Source organism: Lepisma saccharinum, chromosome 12 (assembly GCF_977018435.1).
Source record: "Lepisma saccharinum chromosome 12, izLepSacc3.1, whole genome shotgun sequence".
Classification (NCBI taxonomy): domain Eukaryota; kingdom Metazoa; phylum Arthropoda; class Insecta; order Zygentoma; family Lepismatidae; genus Lepisma; species Lepisma saccharinum.
Genome location: NC_139240.1, coordinates 55,593,431 through 55,605,759, shown reverse-complemented (window position 1 = coordinate 55,605,759; position 12,329 = coordinate 55,593,431). Strand labels below are relative to the sequence as shown.

Sequence of the window (12,329 nt, the reverse complement as noted above, 5' to 3'; positions counted from 1 at the left end):
GAATTTCATTATTTTTATTGATACAATACTCATATTACTTTAAAAAATTTACGGTACAATAGTAAGCTTCAGAAATTTTAGAAAAATTAAATTGAAACGTTATTTTGATGCCTCAGCACTAACTGTTGACTCAACACAAAGTAATTTTACATTTTTCTTTCTTCAAACTGTACACATCAATCAAATCGTCTAAGACCCGCTGTTGCGGCGCAATTACCGCACATACCATCATGCCAAACGACAAGATTTGAGGTATGACTTCATAACAAAAATGTAGTAACTGAACTTAATCATGTGTTACTATTTTTTAGTATTTTTTTTAAGTTGGAGGGGCCAGGCCCCCCTGGTCCCTCCAGAACTCCGCCTATGGATTTAGCAGGCAAGAAACCGAATTTCCTATTTCTCCTTCTGCGTTACAGAACGAAATTGTTGATTAAGCAATGAAATACACCAGGAGCACAATTGTTGGGCTGTGCTTGGCGCATAATTTACCTTACTCTTGTCTTGATTTCTTCCCACGAGGTGAAGCCGGTGTTGCCAACAATTAGAACGTGAAAGTCGCTAAAACTCCACATAAAAATTGGCAAAGGTTGTTAGTAAAAAATGTGCAGGTAAAGAAATTATTAACTCCAAAATAAAAATCAAATGTTATTATAAAATTTCTTTTCAAGTCTAAAACCAACCGTGATATGCTTCTCCATAAATTTCGTTGCCAACTGGTATTGTTACAATTGCTCCAGATTTAGGGACTTTTCTCCATAGTTGGAGACCTGAAGCAGGTCTGGTGCAGACCTCAAGATCAACTGAGCACATCCAAAGTTGTAAACCTAGCAGTTCGTTGTTCCTGCACTGACAAACGCTGCTTAGCGGGTGGAGCCACAAATCTAACTCCTGACAGATATACGACCTGGGCCAAATATTTCCGCGAAATGTTTAGATTCTCCTTGAGACAATGGGTCTTCTTGCTCGTAACTCCCCGTCTCTGCAAACTCGTGGAGTTTGGAAGGGTTTTACGTGTTTTCTTTTTGACAGTAAAGTTTGCTTATGAAACAGCGACCTCTTTAACAACGCGGCTTAGCAGAAGAATGCTCAACGAAAACTCTTGAGGGAGTTAATCATGATTTACGACAGGGATTGCGAATGTGCATGTTGAAAGAGTAATAGTGATTGCATTCTCTCACCTGTGTTGAGGAAACTTATGCAGACTTCAACTTAAACTGAGTGTAAAATCTAGGAGAGGTGTAGAGGCCATGTCTTAAAAGATGGAGGAAGTAATTAGTTATAAGACCAGGTAACGTTGGAGGGAAGAAGGGGACATTAGACCTAACAATTCTTGTCCGATAACAGAGATACGTTTTCACCCTTGTTAAGATAGAGTTTTGTGGAGCTGTTGTAGAGCTGGCATGTTTCAAGTCCACTTTACGCACAGATATACCTTGTCCCAATATCCCTGGAGCAGGCGAACGAAAACATGTCTCTGCGCAAGTAGTGACGCGAGACGGCTCCACCAATGAACATGTGAGAGGGAACAGGATTGCGTGTAGGGGGAAAGCGACAGTAGTTACCAGCCTTCAGAGCAGCGTGTACTGCTTCGCTCTGCCTACTCGATTTTCTCCCCTTCTCTGACGCTATGCGCGGCCTTCCTCCAGAGATATATGGGACAGGGTATAGGTTAAACGGGAATATGGTGACCAACTTTCGAACCATGAATTTAAGGAAGAATACCAACTTTCGACCATGAATTTAAGGAAGATTTCCAACTATCGACCACAAATTTAATGGAGATTTCCAACTTTCGACTATTTAAGGGAGATTTCCAACTATCGACCATAAATTTAATTGAAATTTCCAACTATCGACCATAAATTTAATTGAAATTTCCAACTATCGACCATAAATTTAATTGAAATTTCCAACTTTCGACCATAAGTTTAATGGAGATTTCCAACTTTCGACCACAAATTTAAGGGAGATTTCCAACTATCGACCATAAATATTAGGGAGATTTCCAATTTTCGACCATAAATTTAATGGAGATTTCCAACTATCGACCACAAATCTAAGGGAGATTTCCAACCTTCGACCATAAATTTAATGGAGATTTCCAACTATCGACCACAAATCTAAGGGAGATTTCCAACTTTCGACCATAAATTTAATGGAGATTTCCAACTATCGACCACAAATCTAAGGGAGATTTCCAACTATCGACCATAAATTTAATTGAAATTTCCAACTTTCGACCATAAATTTAATGGAGATTTCCAACTTTCGACCACAAATCTAAGGGAGATTTCCAACTATCGACCATAAATTTTAGGGAGATTTCCAATTTTCGACCATAAATTTAATTGAAATTTCCAACTTTCGACCATAAATTTAATGGAGATTTCCAACTTTCGACCATAAATCTAAGGGAGATTTTCAACTATCGACCATAAATTTTAGGGAGATTTCCAACTTTCGACCACAAATCTAAGGGAGATTTCCAACTATCGACCACAAATCTAAGGGAGATTTCCAACTATCTACTATAAATTTAATGGAGATTTCCAACTTTCGACCATAAATTTAATGGAGATTTCCAATTTTCGACCACAAATTTAAGAGTGATTTCCAATTTTCGACATTGAATTTACGGGAGATTTAGTCGCGACAAATTTTGCGCACTCACTCCAAAAGATGTTCATGGGATGGATAATATTAAACAAAGGAATTAATTTACATTTTATGTAACATACAGGTCACGACACAGAACAAAAATTTACAAATTTGGAAGTTTCTTAGCCCTGACCTGTATGTTTTTGTCCACCGATGCTGCAGAACCAAGCATTTTTTTTTAAAAAAATGTGCAAATTTCTAAAACTCTTTACAACTATACTAACAATTACTTGCTTTGTATTCCTCGAAATACTACAGAGTGTCCGAAAAGTCACGCAACCCGGTGTTTACGACCGTATAACGGAATAGCGAAACGGAATGAGAAGAAACGCTTTCTGCCAAGAGGATGCCCTGTATATTGGGAAAATTTAGAGAGACAAACATATGTAAGAACATGCATGTTTTAATAACAAATAAGCAAAGTGTTGCCAAAGGCGGAAATATTTGCAAATCGATGTTTTCACAATATTACGAGGGACACTGGCTGTTGACATACCTATCCAATTGAAACCACATTTCAGGGTTGCAAGGTGTATGTAATTTATTGCATATGTTCGAGAATAACCAACTTTCTCCTTTGTCGTTAAAAGTGCCTTAGTGTGATAGCCTGAGGTGAAACACGTCTGTTAGTGACACGTGACACCAACAGTGTTGCCAGTGTCCCTCGTAATATTGTGAAAACATCGATTTTTGGAACAGCCCATATATTCCCTTCTGCAATGTTTAAGAAACTTCGTCAAAGTTATATTTCTGTCAAATTCAATAGATGGCCATCCAAATTGTTCGTTGGTATTGTGAAATGTTGCAATAATTTACCTCAGTGAGTTCTGTGCATCAATATACACGATTTGCAAATATTTTTTTCCGCCTTTGGCAACACTTTGTTTATTTGTTATTAAAACATGCATGTTCTTACATATGTTTGTCTCTCTAAATTTTCCCAATATACAGGGCATTCTCTTGGCAGAAAGCGTTTCTTCTCATTCCGTTTCGCTATTCCGTTATACGGTCGTAAACACCGGGTTGCGTGACTTTTCGGACACTCTGTATTATATCGGATTGAATTTAAATTTAGTGATCTTCATTGTTAATGAAATGCACGATTAATTGAGTTGGTGTTTTAAGTCCACTTTATGCACAGTAAGGCTAATTGGGACTGGAGCTACTGTTTACAGTGGGATCCGAACCACCATGTGCATCCTCCGGGTATCGAATGCGGTGAAATATACGAGGAAAATTGAATGTTAACACGGGATCCGGAAGGGGGGAAAATAGCCCTAATACCGTAGTTCCAGCGAAAAACAGGAGATTTATTCGCTCTAAACGGGACTAAAACTACAGTTAAAGTAGAATTATTGATTTTTTTTACTTCGCTTTCCTGTCACTTTAGGCTAATTGCGACGATGAGGATGAGTGATGATAGATGAAATTAAGGAAGGACCACACACTAATTCGAATCCGGGAACCTCTGGCGTCGTAGCGCAATGGCGGAAGTATTCCTGAACTTCTGGGGAAGACAAGAATATTGGAATACTGTGAGAGAAACTTGATATAACAATTTCCGAACTATTACTGCTGTTGCGTATTTCGAGATTAGTTTAGACGATGTGTGCCTGTCCTAACCACTCTGCTGCGGAGGTCGCTTTAAGGTAGAACCCAAAGCACCTTGCAATGTACAGTCACTGGCAATAATAATGGGACACCTAGATCCTGAAATACCTGCTTCCCTGCAAGGCGTTATGTTATGTGTGATGCCTAACTCTGCGGCGATACAATAACTTCTTATTCAAAAGTTGCTTTTAAACTTGGCTCATCGCCGCAACTCACGTCGTCATGTAGTATAGCCTGAATCACACGGAACTGGTTTTCCAGTAGGAATGCCCTAGTTGGCGCTGGACTGGCTACCCATTTGCTAGTTTTCGCCTCACACGATACTTGTTTGTTACCGTACTTGTCGATAGACATTTGTTCCCATAAGACATTGCGCAGAGCAGACAATCTGTAAAGATGGACGAGCAATTTGAAGAATGTTGTAGGAGAATTACTGCTTTGTGCTTTTATTAAAAATTAAAATAGAAAAGTATGGACTAGAGATTGGCTCGAAAAAAAGATGGCAATCAATGCGTACCGAACAAGCTTTTTAATTAACTCGGGTATGCATATTCACACATGAGATTCGCAGGTTCATTAAAAAAAAATCAAACATTTGATATTAATACGCTTGTAATGATAAGGATTTTAATTTTCGGCTAACCATAAACTTATTTGTCACGTACACATCTCATCGCTTTACATAAATACCTAAATATTAATGAACTGAACACGAATGCACTGCACGTAGGGATGTGCCGAAGCCGATTACAGATGTATGAAAATCGGCCGAAATTGACACATCGGCATCGGTATCGGAATTGGCAAAAATCCGATATTTAAACCGGTACAGATTATACTAGAGTTTTTACCTTCTAATAAGTTTTATATTCTAGTTTTGTAAGATTTATTGTAAATTTGGTTATGATTCGTCATTATTGTAGAGTTTTTGTAATAAAATTATTGCAAACTCATTCAGAGGATCAACCTAACTATAAATCGGAAATAAAACAGTACATTGCTGAACCAGGATCTGCTGTTGTATTGGAAATTCAAAAATGAGTATTCAAACCTGAAGCAAGTGCTGAGAAAATACTTGGGCATACCTGCTGCATCAGTATTCATTGATAGAGTGTTGCTGAACAGATTTGCGATAATAGAAGAAGTCGGTTACTTCCTGAAGTGCTTCCAAATCTCGTGTTTCTGAAGTTGAATCTGGCAGAACAGGAATTCATTTTGCATTTCAAAGAACTGCTAGTGTACTAATGTTCAATCTCTTGAGAATCCATGTTCTTCTTAAAGGTTCACATAACATTTTGTAGATGCAAATGTACATTCGCATCTCTTGAGAATATATATGTGTGTATATATATATATATATATATATATATATATAATATGCAATAGAAATGTACATAGAAAATTTATTTTTGTCACGCTGAAAATAACATCCCATTTCTGTTTAATAATCTTGTGTATCGGAATCGGTTAAATATCGGCATCGGTATCGGTTCCAAAAATTATCGGTGAGTACATCGGCATCGGTAAATTTTCAGCTTCGTCACATCCCTAACTGCACGTCATCTCTTTCCTTTTTTATCGGGAAACTAACAAAAACAGCCAACACTCGGAAACCACAGACAAAAAACTTCCCTTTGTAAACTCACAGATTACCTTCACATGGCCAAACTTTGCTCTGATTGGCTGTTCCACAGAATCCAGTCGAGCAGAGCCAGTAGCGATTAGAACATGTCCTATTCCTCCAAACCAGTCAAGCAGCCAGCCAGGCAGCCATCACATCCGGCCAGGTAGCCAGTTCAGCGCCAACTAACTGGAAATCCATTTCCGTGTGATTCGGCCTTAAGCGAGTATTTGAAGATCTAGGTGTCCATTTTTTTATTGCCGTTCGCTGTGGTGGAGTGGTTAGCACAGCGCACTACAACGCCAGGGGTCAAGGGGTCGCCTTTGCATTCTTTGTGTCACTTCATAATTTCATCATATCATCACCTATCCTCATATTCGCGATTAGTGAAAATTGGAAGAACAGCGAAGTAAATTAAACCAAATCAATCAATCAGTCAACTTTAACTTAATTGATGGGCATAACTTGGGACGTAACATTGGGGATTGGGGGGGGGGGGGGCAGAATCAAAAAGTTTTATATCCTGTAAAAATAGCATCCAGGACTATTTTACTAAATAACTGTTATATATCCGAAATCATAAAAATTTCTCATTGCTTTTCTCCTCAGGCCCCAGAGGTAATCAACAGTATCATTAATTTGGAATTTTAATAAACTTTTAATTTATGAGGGGCCCCAAGTGTCCCCTTGCCCCCTATGGATACATTCATGAAAACTAGACAAATGACGAACTTTGACACTAAATGCAGGTTAATTATAGAATTACCAGATCCGTATAATCAGCAGTTTTACCGATAAGTTCATGTAACAATATAAACCAACATCGATAAACTGACGATTAATTTAACTCTTTTCTAATGTGAGTATACGGAGAGCCGTAGAAATGTAATCTTTTACGTACGTACGTGTAATATTTGTTTCCCCTTGTCTGTCATGCTTCCATCCGATCCCTTCCAGATCAACCGAAAATATACAGACGATCAAGGATGGTGATGGACAGATAGCAGACACAATGCCGCTGTTCAGTGCCAAATTTTGTCGTTGGAGGCACCACCACCGTTTTGTCGTTCGTCATTTGGTTGCCCTAAAGTTTTACATTGGAGCCCGATGTAGTGGCTGTTCAAACGTTATTGTCACCGAAGTGAAGAGTTTCTGCTCTAAAACGGCAATAAGAATGTGTTTCGTAAACCTTTTAGATAATGTAGCAAGTCATATTTTTCTGAAAACCACATTCTTGTGAAGCAAAGATTTAATATATTAAAGCGCAACGGCACGGTAGCTCAAACGGACTAAGTATCGTTTGTTTAATCTAAAAAAACAACACTAAAATGTATGTCATTCGGGTCGTTCCCACATGCCGTGGGTCGATAATACAAAAATTTAGATTCTACACCACGCTTTATACTGTTTTTTGTTTTAATTACGAGTATGTGTAATTCAACAGCGGGTGTAAGAATCGGATAAACTTCCCAAATAATCCAGAAAAATGTATTAGGTGCGATAGCAATATTTATTATTATACACTATGCCTAACTGGCCGCGGTGGCTCAGTCGGTAACGCGTCTGACTACCATGCTCAAGGTCCCAGGTTCGATCCCCGGCCGGTTCAAATCCGGGAACTTTTCTAACGATGGAAGCGGCCCCGGCGCCCACCCAGCGTCGAATAACATGGGTACCTGGGGGAAACCCTGGGGGGTAAAGGCGGTCAGGGGCGTGATGCTGATCACATCACCCCCACTCACGACCGGATCAAGAAAGTGTGGGGCGTTACCCCCACACCCCCTATACGCCTTCATGGCGTGGTGCTAAGCACAGGGGAGCACTTTACTTTTTTTTTTTTTTTTTTTACTTTACACTATGCCTTCTCCAATAACGTAACATTAACGTATATTTTCTTTGTATGAAAGATACATTTTGCCCTTGTACTTGCGTTCTCATTTTTGTTGTTACAACATTTCAACATTATAGTTAGGTTGCGAGACGTGATACAGATGTTTTTTAATAACTATTCTCCTCGATAAATGTGCAGGGTGTTTTAAAAAAGGTAAGTACCTTTTTAAAACACCGTGTGTGTGTGTATGTGTGTGTGTGTGTAGGCTATATAACAGAGGATCAGTTTTATTGACCATATCGAAAAGTGTGATATAATGTTAAAAAAATCCTTTATTAACAACTACTATGAAAATGAAAGTACAGTCGTACGGAATTATTATGAGACTGATAGACCAGCTCTCAATAATAGAGTGCTTAAATTGCTAAAATGGCAAGTGACGTAAAAAAATATCATGCAAATTTTAAGCATTTCAGTTCCGCTATCTCTTTTGTCGTCGACGATCACCTTATTTTCAAATCCTGGTTTTGTAGCATTGATTCATATCAGGTTAAAATCAAGTTAAACTTGCAATGTAATATAATAGCACATCCTGCATCGTATTAAAATGACGGAAGCCTGTCCGAAGCGCAATCGTGCTGCCACCTACAATTCGCTTTGCCTGACCAGCCCCATTGAGAGGCTGTGTGTGCGTTAACTTCAGTGCGATCTCCACTTGCGGTCTAACCAACATCACCACAAAAGCCATGCTCTCGGAATCATAAACGAGGTACTTGGTTATCATTGCACGAGCACGTTTCGCAAGCATGCCTGAAATGGCTGACAACTTTAATGCGAACGCGCCCAATCTTGTGAAAACAACATTCTTCCCTAACAGTTGTGAAACGCACATCCTCGTTAGCCCAGTGGTCTAAGTGCAAATTTACAGGTAGAAGGAAAACTGTTCGTGTCCTGTGGTGATAATTGATGGTGGATGTTTCCTTGACCTGCAAGATGTTTGACAGCTTTTATCGATTTAAGGGAAGTAGGTTTCTTTCAAAGCGTTGATAATTTCCGGTGACGGTGCCGAAGAAACGAAACAGAAATACTCCTCCTAACGGAGTATTTTCTCTTTCGCACATCATCTCCCATTGCAAGAGAAAACTGCCGCTCTCCGTGGTGGAGTGGTTAGCACAGCGCGCTACGACGCCAGGGGTCCCGAGTTCGAATCCCGGCCCGGGCATGGGTGTTCTTTGTGAGTGTCCCTTCATCAATATCATCAGTCATCCTCATCCAAAGAGTGGCAGAAATGCGAAGTAAAAATGAACCAAATAATCAATCAATCAATCAATCAAGACCACCGTGAATCTATTATATATATATTCTACATTGTGGTACAGTGGGATCCACTAGTATTACTTTCAAATTGTCCATCACCATGTTCGTGCACTTTATTTGACCCAATAAGAGCTTCAAGAATTAAAAGAAACCTCGAAACAAGCTGTTGACAACTTCTGTACCAGCATACATAAAAATCCATCGCTTGAAAACGCATACGGTGTAAGAGAATAATTAATGAAAATAGTCATGGACAATTTGCAGGGTAATACTAGTGGATCCCACTGTACTAGTTACCTCATTTGATCTGTGCTCATGGAAAAATTTATAAGAAAATAAAAACTTAAATGAGTGCGAAACGATTGAATGCGGCCCAAGATTTTTATCTTTTCTCTCGTATTTTTAAAACCTGTTAAACTCTATCTTGAAAAATATACATAAAATTTAGAAAATAAAAAATATAAATTATTGCTCGTGTGATAATAGGGGGATATGTACCAATACACAATATACAGAGCATTCCCTGACATTCGCTACGAGACTCGGCGGCAAGCGGCCCGGCGTCAGCGCTTGTCTTTCCCGGTGAACGGGTCAGCAACAGTCGGTAGAGTCGGCTATTAAAATGACAGTTTTCATATTGCGTACTAACCTTGACTACAGAAGGTGTTGAAAATGATGTCCCTCTGCCGCAACACATTCCTGGCATCTCCCAAGGAAATTGGCATTTACACGTGCAAGTTCGTCTACTGCAATTCTCCCGATTTCTCGTACAATACTCTCTTTTAACTCACGGATGGTGAGCGGATTGCCTTTGTATACTTTATTTTTTAGATTTCCCCATTTTTCTTTCTACTTTTGTTCAGAACTGACCCTGTTACTCTAAACTTTTTTAAGAGGTGTAATATAGTGGTTCTGTGTGGAACGGGAACAATAGGAAATTTCGTTGCAAAACGTCGTCGCACTTCCTCTTTTCGAAGTAACACTGGACAAGATAAATCCTTTGTTGTAATGTAAACTTTTGTGGTGCCATATTAAGCCACAATCTTCAACACACGGACACGACACAATACAACTTCCGAGGGAAGATTATACTGGCGTCAGTCTGCAACGTCAACAGAAAGGGAAAGAGAGCGAAGGCAGGGAAAGCGAAAAAAAAAACGACTGTAGCGTGCGACTGTCGCGGACCCGTTCACCGGGAAAGACAAGCGCTGATGCCGGGCCGCTTGCCTGCGAGTCTCGTAGCGAATGTCAGGGAATGCTCTGTATATATATATATATATACATACATACATACATATATATATATATATATATATATATATATATATATATATATATATATATATATATATATATATATATTGAGAGGTTGAATTTCGTGCCACATCAAATAAAAAACGCCCCTATCGACCCAAATTACTTAAATGAGAAATTTTGAAAACAACTTATAGTATTGCAAGAACCACACGCAAAGAAAGAAGAAGATAAAACAAGGAGGAAAACTGGAAAAGGATAGAGGCAAAATGATAGAGAATTAGAGGAAGAAAGACAAACATAGGAAGATAGAGAGATAAATAGGTAGGGCAGAAAAATAAAAACAAAGAGGTAGAAAAGTGATAGAAGAATATTGGAAAGATAGAAAGTAAGAGATAGAGAAATAGAAGATAGAGAGGGAGATGAAAATAAATTAAAACGAGGGAGAGAATGAACACTTTGAACAGATACCGATACTTTGAAATTGAAATAATTAAAATTTGTTCAAAATATTGATCGATATTGGTGTGTAAATATTCTTCTCCAATTATATACATCAAATTACCAAGAACTTTGCTTTAGAATATTGAAGAATTACATCAGAATATTAAAATATATATTATGTACCCACAACATACAGTTTTTCGTGCAAAATTGGTGCAAAATAAAAATAATGAATTTTGCATAACTTCCAGGATAATTAGATTCCGCGAACGTGTCGCGCGGCTTTTTGTGGATCCGGTGAGAGACCAATATGCCTAATTTTTAAATTTGTGCCGAATTCTAGTGGCGTGCACAGGATTTTTGAAAGAGAGATTACGTACTTTTTTTTAGTAGGCAGCCCTCATTTTGCCATCTTTTCCTGTCTTTGACGTTCTTTATTTAAAAAATACTGGAGCCAAATAGGGGGCTGTGGCCCTCATAAATCCCCCTTCAGCACGCCTCTGCCGAATTCGACTCACTACCTCGCAACATGTGTCAGGTACTGCGCGAGGCTCTATTGAAAATCCCATCACTCGCAAAAAATATATATTATACGTACGTCGTAAATGTACTTACCCACAAAGCTGAGAGGACACAAACAGTCACATCCTTAAAACACGAATCGCAGAACATTCGCGCTCGCAAAAAATGTTTCTTTCTACGACAAACTTCGAACTTTGGAAGAACCACCTGCTCATCGCAACCGCGCCGTAAGCACTGTTTCGCGCACCGATCCCTCACGGCTGGAGGAAACTGAAAAAGCTTTTCTAGTTCCGCCAGCAGATCACAGATGGCGACACTGTATTGCAGCATGAATAATGACAACGGAGAGAAACCAGAATCTGCAGGGCAGGCATTTTACAATTATTTTTTCAACTTTCTTTTTTTATCAATGTAACATATGAATGTTTGATACCTAATAGACCAAAATTGATAGGGAAACGGCAACTTATTGCACATTTCGCAAATTAACATTAAGGAAACCTGCTTTTCTGCAATTCATTCGTTACAAATCTTGTAAACCTATTGTCATGTATAATGTCCCACCTATCAAATACGTATTACACGATCAAAATACGTATTACCAACTTCACACTTAACTGTCCTAAATTATTCCCTATATTTTAATACTTTTATTGCCAGACTATAACTCAGGTGATTCCCTAAAATTCCTGCGAGTTTCATTTCTTAATTTCCGAAAGAAAGTGTCAGCTATCTATACACAGATTTGAAAATATCAGTAGAACTTGTAATGCCCTTTTGTTCGATTTCTTAAAATCAGTTGAACAATTTTGCTCAAAGGTGTATCCAGGTACCCTAAAGATAATCATGCAAATAATAAAGTCTCAGAAGTAAACTTCCCTTGTCAATTTATCTTGTATTACAATATTTAGCTCTCTCTTCTTTACGCACATACGCAGTGGTAGTATGCAATTGTACGACGCACCGACACTTCTTTTAAAATATAAGAGGTGTAGCAACGAATAATTGTCTGTATAAACGAAAGAAATAAAAATAAATATCTGCAAACACACACTTATTTACGAACAT

General features: G+C 38.5%; 1 protein-coding gene across 2 annotated transcripts in view; it reads right to left on the bottom strand.

The window, feature by feature from the left end:
- LOC145996489 (uncharacterized) overlaps positions 1-11,489 on the bottom strand; it is a 158,950-nt gene extending 147,461 nt beyond the window's left edge. For both annotated transcript variants that reach the window (XM_083132987.1, XM_083132988.1), the window contains exon 1: positions 11,355-11,489. The gene's annotated coding sequence lies outside the window, so the exon portion shown is untranslated. The remainder of the gene's footprint in view (positions 1-11,354) is intronic.
- Positions 11,490-12,329: the final 840 nt, after the last annotated feature.